Raw genomic sequence first — 11,526 nt, 5'->3', positions numbered from 1 at the left:
CGAATGAAGATTAATGAGGTAGAACGATACGTAAAGCGAAGATAATCGATGTAGAACGATATGTAGAATGAAGATCATATTCGAAGTACAGATGGTGATATTGAGGCGTGTGATGTTGAGGATTGTGTTATTGGTGGTACCGGTGCCGATGCTGGTGGTACTGTTGGTGTCAGTGATATTGCTGAAACGGTTTTGTTTTGCACCATATTCTCCAAATTGATTTCTCGATCGCGAAGTTCGTTATCTTCTTCTATTATTCCAGGATGATTGTCGGTAGGGACGAGCGAGTGAATAAGGTTCTAAATTTGAGATAGTATATAATCATGGCGAGATATTCGAGAAATGAGGGTGAAAATGGTGTTTCAAATAGGTTCGCGGGTAAGTGCATCAGGTTCTTCGCCAAGAGGAAAATGTAGTGGATGGAAGGGATCACCTTCTTCACGTCTCCATTGGTTAAGTCAACTACGAACCCATCAGATGAATTGGGGATGGATGATTGGTTGATTCATTCTGGTAACGTTGCTTTCGGAGCTGGAGTAGGACTCCATATCAGAATCCGAGAGGCTTGGACTAGTGGTGAGTTCCATTTTGCTCGGTTAGATAAAGAGTTTTTGGTATGAAATGAATTTCGGATATCGGATGATATTCTAAATACATAGAATATCTATGTATAGTAAGGAAGATCTCGTAGATTACGGAAAGAATTAAGGAAACGTGTCAGATAAAGTCTACAGTAACAGATACGCTAAGATATGAATTTATCTATAGACTATCTATCAAATAAGTGCAGGAAGTCATGTCTAAACCTAGGAATGATAGGCAGGTAATTTTCCACTAGAAATGATAAACAATACTTATAATATGCAGCTAAGGTCGAAGTCCAGACTCGCTAATGCATCCTAACAACTATCAGTTAGACACACTAATGCAAGACCTGGTTCGCTAAGACCACCGCTCTGATACCACCTGTGACAACCCGTCCTTATCCACCTGGACGAAGTCATCAACATTTGGTCCCATTGCAATGATCGACTCCAAGTAATGTCCTTAAAATGAGCAAATGCACAGCAGAAGACTTAATTCGTACCTGAGAATAAACATGCTTAAAAGTGTCAACCAAAAGGTTGGTGAGTTCATAGGTTTATCATAACAATCTTTTCAATATATTAATAGACCACAAGATTTCATTATTTATAAACATAATACACTCGCAAGTGTATGTAAAGCATTCTAAGTGGTTGAGCACTTGGTAACCATACTTAACATTTAATCACGTCGCATATTCCCTTTATTATGAAATCTCACTACACCGTACCAAGTGTAGTCACCGAAACGAAGTACTGTGCAACCGTTGAATACTGGTCGTCCAGTCCGGTTGGGGTTGTCAGGCCCGATAGATCTATCAACAGGATTCGCGTTTGCAATACCACATGTAAATAGTAGTTACCAAGCTACATGGAAGTATGCCAGTGGTACAACTCAACGTAGAATATATTTTTAAGTACTTGTGTCTATTTCGTAAATATTTATAAAAGCAGCGCATGTATTCTCAGCCCAAAAAATATATATTGCAAAAGCAATTAAAAAGGGAGCAAATGAAACTCACCATACTGTATTTTATAGTAAGAATACATATGACGTCATTTAACTAGTGTAGGTTTGACCTCGGATTCATGAACCTATACCAATTATATATATTAATACATATAATCGTAATCGAACAAGTTTATATATTATTAGAGATTTAATTGTTATTTCTAATTATGTTTTTCATTAATAACCTGCTTAATTATATGTATTACTATTTATTGTAAAAATATTAATATATTTATGTTATATGTAGTAAATATTGTTTTAAATAACTAGTAGTTATGTGATAAAATAATATTGATAATAATAAATAAAAAGTTATTTTAATTTGTAATAATAACAAAAATGATAATTTATAAAAATGATACTTTTGATAATACTTATAATTTTAATGAAAATGAAAATTTTAATAAAAATGATAATTTTAAAAATAATGATTCTTATAATAATAATAGAAACTACCTTTAAATGTTTCCCAAAAAAAAACATTGCCACGACCGAGCTCGAACCCGGGACCTCTTGTTTCACAAACCCACAACCAAACCAATGAACTGTTGGTTATTTTCAGGTTGTTATTCAATCGTTTATTTAATTATTAGGTAAAAACGTTTTACCATCTTCATCATCACTCATTATCATAAACTATTATCATCACTATCCTTCCTATATCATCATCAATGTATTTGATCATCAAAATCAATTAATTATTATCTTCATCTAAATATAACTCGATCATCATTAACATGACTTTATTTATCAATCATCGTTTTCATCAACTCTTCCCTTCGTCATGACATTAATCGTTTTCCATTTTCTAACCTCATCCTTTCGGTCCAAATAACAAGTTCATGGCCCAACCCCATTAGACAAGTTAACGGCCCAACATGGGAATAACAACTTAGCCCGTTTAAAAGTGATACATGAAACAAATAAGTGGTTCGGTTTTTTTTCTATTATACCCGATAGAAACACAAGTAACAATAATTGTTTCATAAAAAAAAACTAACAAGTGACCGGTGGGGTTATTGGTGGGTATGTGTCAGCAAAAAGAAAAGAGAGAGTACGCCACTGAATTTATTCCATCCATTCCATCGGTTTTTTTTAATAAATGATCAAAAACAAGTGCAAGCTTGCAAGTGGGTTTGGGTTTAAATATTTTCGAATGCCATTGGAAATAGAAACAAAATAAGCAACCGTGTAATGTAACAAGGTGGGTTATATATATTGTTTTTTTTTTATAACGAATGGCAGACCAAGAATTTAATAAACAATCTATTAAGGATTGAAGTATTATGGTTTGGTTATAGGAACAACTCACAGCAGCCATTCACGTTCGTTTTCATCATCAAAATCGTTGTTTCATCATCTTCCATTCCCATCACTATCATATTTCGATCATCATCTTCATAACATCATAATCATGTAACAGTGATGGTTGTATAGATTTGTTCGAAAGAAAAATGGTAATGGAAAGCCTATTAGCTGCAGTCGAAGTGAGTTGTAGATTGTGGTGTTGGTTTGATCACGGCTAAACAGAAGGACAAGAGAGATATACATATATATAGAGAGATAGAGAGTACCGGTGGTGGACATGGTGATTCAAAAATGATGGGTGGTGGTTTCAGGTGGCTCTCGGTGGTGGTTGGAGGATGGTGGCAGTGGTTGAAGCTAAGGTGGTGAGTGAGTGTGATAATCTTCATGTATCTATGGGTTTGTATAAATCCAAAATAATAGATGATAAGTAGATGATGAAACAAAAAGATAAAGTAATTAGTTTACTTTCTCGTGAAATTCTTTTGGATATAGCTACCGACAGTTTCACCCGGATATTAAATCGTAGTTCTTTGCTAAACAATTAAAATATAACGGTGTTCCTAAAAATCCCAAATTTTTAAATTAAATGTATTTATTTATTTTGGTCATTATGGTATAAAATTCAATCATTAATTAATAATTAAAAAGTACATCAAATGTTCCTCTCATTTATGGGTAAAATATAAAAAATATTGAAATTAAATAATTAGATCCTAAATATACTTTTAATGAGCCTATTACTTATATAACTCATTTTCGTATCACCATTTATTTTAAAATTACATAAGTTTGAATTTAACTTGCTTAATATCAATCGAAACATCAAATGAGTATTACAATTATTTAATATTTATTTTTAATATAATATATTTATATTTAGAGATATATTTTAAATAATAATTATTATAATATCCTATTTTTATTTTATTAATCTTTAATAACAACATATAATACTTCAAATTATATTTCAAATTATTATTTATATACACATACACACATATCTATTTACAATTAATTGTTCGTGAATCGTCGAGAGCAGCCGAAGGTCAATTGAATATATGAAACAGTTTAAACTTATTAAGACTCAACCTTACAGACTTTGCTTAACATGTCGGAATTATAATAAGATTAAGTTTAAATTTGGTCAGAAATTGCCGGGTCATCACATTAAAGGGGTGCTTGAACAAGAAGGACTTCGTCTGGACGGAGGACGCCGAGAAAGCCTTCCAGAATATGAAGACATTCCTAAAAGAACTGCCCACATTATTGGCACCAATACAAGGAGAAACCCTTACGGTATACCTCGCTACTTCCTCCGAGGCAATAAGCTCGGTGCTGATCGTCGACAGAGGTAAAACTCAAATGCCGGTATACTTCGTAAGCAAAGTATTACAAAACGGGGAAGTAAACTACCCGGCCATGGAAAAATTAATCTATGCTCTAGTGCACATGGTTAGGTGGTTACGACGATATTTCCAAGCACATCCGATACAGGTCCTCACGGACTAACCAATTAAACACGTCCTGACAAGGCCGAAAATTTCCGGCAGAATGGCAAAATGGGCAATTGAACTCGGCGAGCATGAAATTAGCTTTCTCCCAAGGAATTCAGTCAAGGGCCAAGTTATAGCCGACTTCCTGGTAAAACTCCCTTCCGATATGATCAAACAAGGTGAAACCCTGGTCAAAAGAAGGGACACAGACGAATTCTGGGAACTATATACTGACGGGGCATCCAGCTAAGAATGAGCCTTCATAGGTCTGCTCCTCGTATCCCCGAGCGGTAAAGAAATAACCTATGCCATCCAGCTAAAGTTTGCCGCCTCAAACAATGAGGCCGAGTACGAAGCTCTGTTGGCCGAATTACGCTTGGCAAAGAGTATCGATGTAAAACAGCTCACGGCTTACTGCGACTCGCAACTGGTAGCAAGCCAGCTAAATGAAAGTTTCGAAGCAAGAGACACATCGATGCAAAAATACCTAGAACTTGCAAAGACACTAGCCAAAAACTTCGTAGCATTTGAAGTTCAGCAAATACCCCGTAACCGTAACAAAAAAGCAGACGCTTTAAGCAAGTTTTCCTCCTTGCTATACGATCACTTCACCAAAAAGGTCATGGTGGAAGTACTGGAACGAAAGTCAACTAACAAAGATACCCTCATGGCAACAATCACAGCAGAAGAAAATTGTTGGATGACACCTTTCATATAATACCTTGCCGACGGTACCCTCCCGAAAGACAAGCTACATGCTAACAGGGTACGGATACGAGTGCTAATGTATCACTTCAAGGATGACATCCTGTACCGGAAGTCATTCATAGAGCCATATTTAAGATGCGTTGGGCCAACGCAGTCCAAAGAAATCATACAAGAAATTTACGAAGGGGCCTGCTCGACACACTCTGGGTTACAGAACAATAGTCAGCAGGATCAAAAGAATGGGTTATTTCTGGCCACAGAGGTACCGAGACACATACGATGTGATCATAAACTGGGAGGCATGTCAAAATGGTGTTGACCTTGATTTGGTGTCAAACTAGGATTGAGGCTAGTGTTAGTGTAATAAGTACTCAAGTACTTGGTTTATGTTGTTAATTGGTGGTTTAAGGCCTAATCACTAGCCATTAGTGATTTTGGGTTTAATTTAACGTATGTCGGAGGAGGTCAAGTGTGATATGGGCCAATATTGCACATTTTGTAGTTTTGGTGTAAATGACGCTTTGAAATGATCACTATCTAAGTAGTAATCTAGTGTCAAGACCTAGGTTGGTCAATTTAGTGTCAGTATAATTTGGGTTAAATTGCACTTGTAGTGTGAGTTTGAATTACTATCCAAAGTGGTAAATGGGTTGTGTCCATTAGGTGTTAAATAGGTGGGTTTTAGCAAGCAAGGTGTGATCCCTCTTTTAGAGAATGGTTATTTATGTGAATATTGTACTTATGTGTGATATAGGTGGTTACTTGCTCGGATTAAAGGACGGAGATCATGTAATACATTACTTGTGCGGGATTGTGCTATTGGTTAACCATGGTTGTGTGATTTTTGTATTAGCATATTATATTGTGATGAATATATGCTTTTGGTGATGCTAGCTTGCTGTGTATTATGATTATTTAGCTTTATACATTGTGATTGTATGTTAATCGGATTGTTAGATTGTATGCGGTATTTGTGTAATTGTGTGCAAGTAAGTAGATTATATATGTATATGTATAATTATCGCATTCACTAAGCGTAAGCTTGCCCCTCATTATTGTTACCTTTTTATAGGTACCGGTTGTTAAGGAGAAGACTTCTAGTTGCTAGACTAGTTGCTTTTGGGTTGCTTGAGCTTATGATTGAGTAGCTTTTGGATATTTGGACGTGGATTGGGGACTTGGTAAATCCCCGAGATTATGCTCTTGGTATCGGGTTGGGTTATCAAGTCTTAACCTGGTTTGTAGTGTAAATGGGTTGTGATTACCCACTTGTTGTTTAACGGGTCAAAAGGTGTCGAATTGTACGTTTTGGACTTGGTCATATGATAAACATTTGTTTCATTGTATATTGGGCACGTTAAAACTAGTGTTAAAAGGATCGTGCATTTTGATGTATTTAACTATGTTTATAAAAAAAAATGTTATCGTTTTCGAATACACGGGTTTGGGTTGTTTCACCCGTTGTCGTTGTGGTTGGGGTAGTGAATCTTGAGTATTCAGATTCACTATGGCGCGTGAGTTTTCGGCCAACCCCGTGTATGTTACGGTTTGGGGAAGTGAATCGTGTAAGTTTTCGGATTCACTATGATGCGTGAGGTTTTGGTTATCCTCGTTGTTGTTAGGGTTGTGGTAGTGAATCGCGTGAGTTTTTGGATTCACTATGACACGTGAGTTTTCGATCATCCCCGTGATTGTTATGGCTTGGGTAGTGAATCGCGTGAGTTTTCGTATTCACTAAGGCGTGTGAGTTTTCGGCGAACCCTTGCGTGTTTATGGTTAATGGTTAATCATAGTGTTTTGTGTGTGTGTGTGTGTATATATATATATATATATATATATATATATATATATATATATATATATATATATATATATATATATATATATATATATTTGATGTGGATGTAGTTATAGTTGCGGAATTCCTATGGTGGTATGTGCTTATAGCTTGCATTGGTATACTCGGGCATGGTGTTTATTATATGTTATGGATTATGCGTAGTCACTCTATGTATATGTATGTATATAGTATATTTATATTCACTAAGCATTTTTTACCCTCTCGTTGTTTACATTTTCATAGGTACGAGAAGCGGAGGAGGCAAGGGTAAGTACGAGGACTAGAAGACTACCACATGTTTCTTTAATTAACATTGCTTTTGGAACTCGACTTAGGATTGAGTAGTTTTATCCCAAACAACATGCTTGGTCTTTCGTTTGTAGTTAAACTACACTGGGTTGAAATCATCATATTGTTGTATTAATGGGTTGTTGGAGTCGTAAGGGTTGAAATACCCGTTTTGTTACTTAAACCCCCTTTATTTAAAGTTGGTTGGATGTTTAAACATGGTTTTGGTTGTTACTGGTGGAATTGGTGTCATGGTTGAAGTGTCAAAAGTGTTCCAAAACTGTAGCAGCTGATCCTGCTTAGAATCGCGTAGCGACCCACACATACCGCGCACGTCGCGACTTATAGTGTATTTTGAATGCCGAGTACTTAATGTGGTTCTGAATGTCTGACATAGTGGTAAGTCGCGCCGCGACCCCCACTGCCGCGTCCTGACTTAGTGCTGGAAACTGATGGTCAGGTGGTGATTGAAGCTCGGCATGAGAATTACACTTGGAACCACATCGCGACTGGGTGAACCACATCGCGAGTTTAACCTGTATTAAAAATGTGTATCATTTTTAATTATCGGGTTGGGTTGTTTCAACAAAATTACATGAGGTCGTCTATGATGACATTATACCACATTTAATGAAATTAAAAATTAAACCAATATCAACATAGATATTAAGTTTTGATGAACAGTCATGTAAGGATCTAAATTCGATCATCATCCAATACTAACTTGCATGAACTGATTTTTTTCAACTCCATCTGAAGAGTTGTTTTCCACATGTCTCCGCTTCACTTGAGAAGTGAAACTCATCAAAATTCTACGAAGCTTTACTACAATTTCCAAACTCAAATACCACAGAGTATAGGTTTGATATAGAAAGTATATATGTAAACACAATGTTATCTACCATCGTAAGTACATACAATCCAAATAAATCTTGGCGTTTTCATTATAATCAAAGTGCTACGTTATATGCCTCAGCTTCGAGAAAAGAATTAAATTATCGTATAGAAACTTATGATAACAATGTATATTTAACGATAGTAACTCACTAAAGTTAAATTTCACTCACGAACAAATATGAGTTAAATATGAGTGACAATATTCTTTGTTTTAAGTGAAGTACACTTCACACTCCCACTTAATTAGCGATTTATTTTCTTTTCTTGAATTTATTTCTTAAATGCGGTAAGAGCATCTTGAGCCTCTTGCTCTTCCAAACACATTAAATATTCATGCTTCTCAAAATTTTAATTTATTTATACTCAAAATCCTCGTTAAGTTAAATAACGTTGTTGGATGTGAAAGTCATGATTGAACACAAAGTTCAATGGAGACAATTTTAAACTAAAACAACGTTTAATACATAGTCAATTATGAAAGACCAATTAATATTGATATCGCTCCATTATATATGTTTTATTTCACGATATCTACCTCATTTTGCTCAGTTTATGACGATCTTATAGCCTATTTTATGTGCTATTGAGCTAAATGGTAAATTAAGGGCTAAGGAGTGGATTTGGTGTAAAATTGACCAAATCTCGGGCAAAATTGGCTAAGGAAATGGAAAAGTACAGAATCAGCATCAAAAGAGCCGCTCCTCAATCAAGAGCGCCGCTCCTGTGAGCCAAAAGCGCTGCACCAACTGAAAAAGCGACGTTCTTATGCACATTTCAGCTCCAATTTCTTCCAGTGAGTAGAAGCGCCGTTCCTACAGTGAAAAGCGTCTCTCCTATTCAGCCAAAAGTGTCGCTCCTCAATAAAAGCGTCGCCCCTGTTTAGAGCTAAAAGCTACGTTCCTGATCAAAAACCCTGCTCCTCATTAAAGCCAAAAGCACCGCTCCTGTCCAAAAGCGGCGCTCCTCTCGCTGTTTCAGCCTAGATTTTCAGCACTATAAAAGGAATGAGATTAGATCATCTTTCATATGCATCTTTGAGAGCAGCTGCTTAAGGTCCGAATTTCACATACAAAAACCTAATTTCATCATCAATTGGTGTTTGAGGGTGGATTCAAGGAAGCTAGCCCAAGATTCATCATTGTTTAGCTTAGATCATCATCTTCTTTATATTTTGGGTTGTAATCTTCACTTTACTTTTCATATTTTACATTGATTACTTGTAATAACTTGAAGATGATGATGATTTACATTGCTATGCTTATTATTAGTTTAATTTTAGCTATGATTGGCTAAATCTCTTGTGTTTGCTTATCTATAAATCTCTAATGCTAGTGTTTTGCCCCAAATCAATTGATTATTGTTGTTTGAATGAATTACATGATCATGTGTTGTTGAGTTAGCTAAAGATCCATTGATATGAGTTTATTTTAGGCTTGACTTTGATTACATATGTTGTGTAGCTCTCTTAGTGATTTGAGAAGTGAATTAATATGTGCTTCAACACCTTGGGTGATCTAGACAACTAGCTTAGGAATTGCAAGTGATTGTGTTCTTGATCTAGGTTGGTTTTGAATTGGCCTCTAGTCAACATAGTAATGCCAATTATCTTAAGTGATTTCGATAGCTGGGGGTTTTAAGTGATTTCAACCGAAGCTCAATCTCAATGACCAAATCATGCTTAACTCGATCTTAGGATATAAAGCTTATGTGAATTCGTGGAGTATCATTTGATTTGAGGTTTAGTAGTGATGCTAAATATGTAATAGTTCAACAACTAATGAGATAGAAATATAGGAAAAATGGGGCAAGCCAAGCATAGAGAGGATTAGATAAGTGAACACGTCTTAGTTAATTTGTTTTAAGTCTTAATACTTCACTACTTGTCTCTTTTTACTAGTTTAATTGATAAATTTAGGTTTATTTAATTGTGCAAGTTTTAGTTATTAGTTGATATCAATCAAACCCCCCCCCCCCCCAATCAAACAAACCCTGAGACAATTGATAGTTTCTAATATCCGACTTACACCGTGTCCCTTGGGATGAACTTGATAAGAATACTTACATTAAAGTGCTATAATAACTGGGTTCTAAGTGCTCATTAGTTGTGTGTGCTTGATTGTAGTGTTTGAATCAAATATAAATTTAGAGGGTAAAAGATGTATATCGCACGAACGCATCACACTTTCGTGGCGCCGCTGCCGGGGATGCGGTTAGCCTAGTTGGTTATTTGGTTTAAACTTTTAATTGTTCGATCCTTTCGTAGGGGTTTACCCTTACGAAAGTTACTTTTTGCATTTTATATTATTATTTTTGTTTGGAAAACCGCTTGTGTTTGTGTTGTGATTGAAGGATAGGTACCTTTGGTATATGAAAACAAGGTCTCACAAGGATCAAGAGTTCAAACATCCATTCTCTGATCTGGAAAGACACGTGCACGGGTTTATAATCGTAGAGAAGAAAGGGTATTAAGAAAGAATCTCGAAGCTTTGCCATTTTGTTTAGAAGAGATGGATCCAAACGGTAATCCGATTCACGATGAAGAGGGCAATCCTAATGGTCCTCCGGTTAATCAAGAATTATTGAATGATCCGAACGACACACTGATGTGGAACGCTAGATTAGTTGCACCAACAATGATAGCACCGGCTATTACAAAACCACCAATTGAAGCGGATAATTGGAAGATCGAGGGTAACTTTTTCACGCTGATCAAGGATACATACTTTTGGTTGATAGATGAGAATCCGTTCGAACATATTCAACACTTTAATGATCTTTGTGATATTTACAAAACCAAAAACATCACCGATGATGCTTTTAAGCTAAGGGCATTCCCCTTCACACTTCAAGGAGACGCCAAAGCTTGGATACGAAGTTTACCATCCGATTCCATAAGGGTTTTTCAAGAATTAACAAACGAGTTTATCAATCATTTCTTTCCACCGTCAAAAGTAGAGCGGCTTAGAATGGAGATTAATGGGTTCACACAACGGGGTGATGAGAGTTTGTATGATGTATGAGTTCGATTCAAGAAGCTACTAAGAGCTTGCCCATCGCATGGTTTGAAGAATAAGGAGTATATCAACACATTCTATCGGGGTTGTAATACTTTTATGAAGCAATATCATGATTCTTCATCCGGTGGGGTATTTATGTACAAATCACCAAATGCGGCCGAAATTATGCTAGAAGTCATCTCGGTCAACATGTATGAATGGGCACCTTCACTGTGAGATTTGACAAGGAAAAATGTAACACAAGTCGAGAGTGATAATGGATAAGTGACGATTGCAAGCTTGAACAATAAATTTCAAACATTTGGGAAAGAATTGAAAAAGATTCAACAAACGTTAGTTTCAATGCAAGTAGGTTGTTTACGATGCGAGGGTCTACATC

The 11,526-nt window shown here is 36.0% G+C and overlaps 1 non-coding gene across 1 annotated transcript; it reads right to left on the bottom strand.

Moving 5' to 3' along the window:
• Positions 1-11,087: 11,087 nt before the first annotated feature.
• LOC139865334 (small nucleolar RNA R71) lies at positions 11,088-11,194 on the bottom strand. The gene has a single exon (XR_011764861.1). It is a non-coding gene; the product is annotated as a small nucleolar RNA R71 (small nucleolar RNA).
• Between the last annotated feature and the right edge of the window lie 332 nt (positions 11,195-11,526).

Source organism: Rutidosis leptorrhynchoides, chromosome 8 (assembly GCF_046630445.1).
Source record: "Rutidosis leptorrhynchoides isolate AG116_Rl617_1_P2 chromosome 8, CSIRO_AGI_Rlap_v1, whole genome shotgun sequence".
Lineage (NCBI taxonomy): Eukaryota > Viridiplantae > Streptophyta > Magnoliopsida > Asterales > Asteraceae > Rutidosis > Rutidosis leptorrhynchoides.
This window is presented reverse-complemented; position numbering and strand designations above follow the sequence as displayed.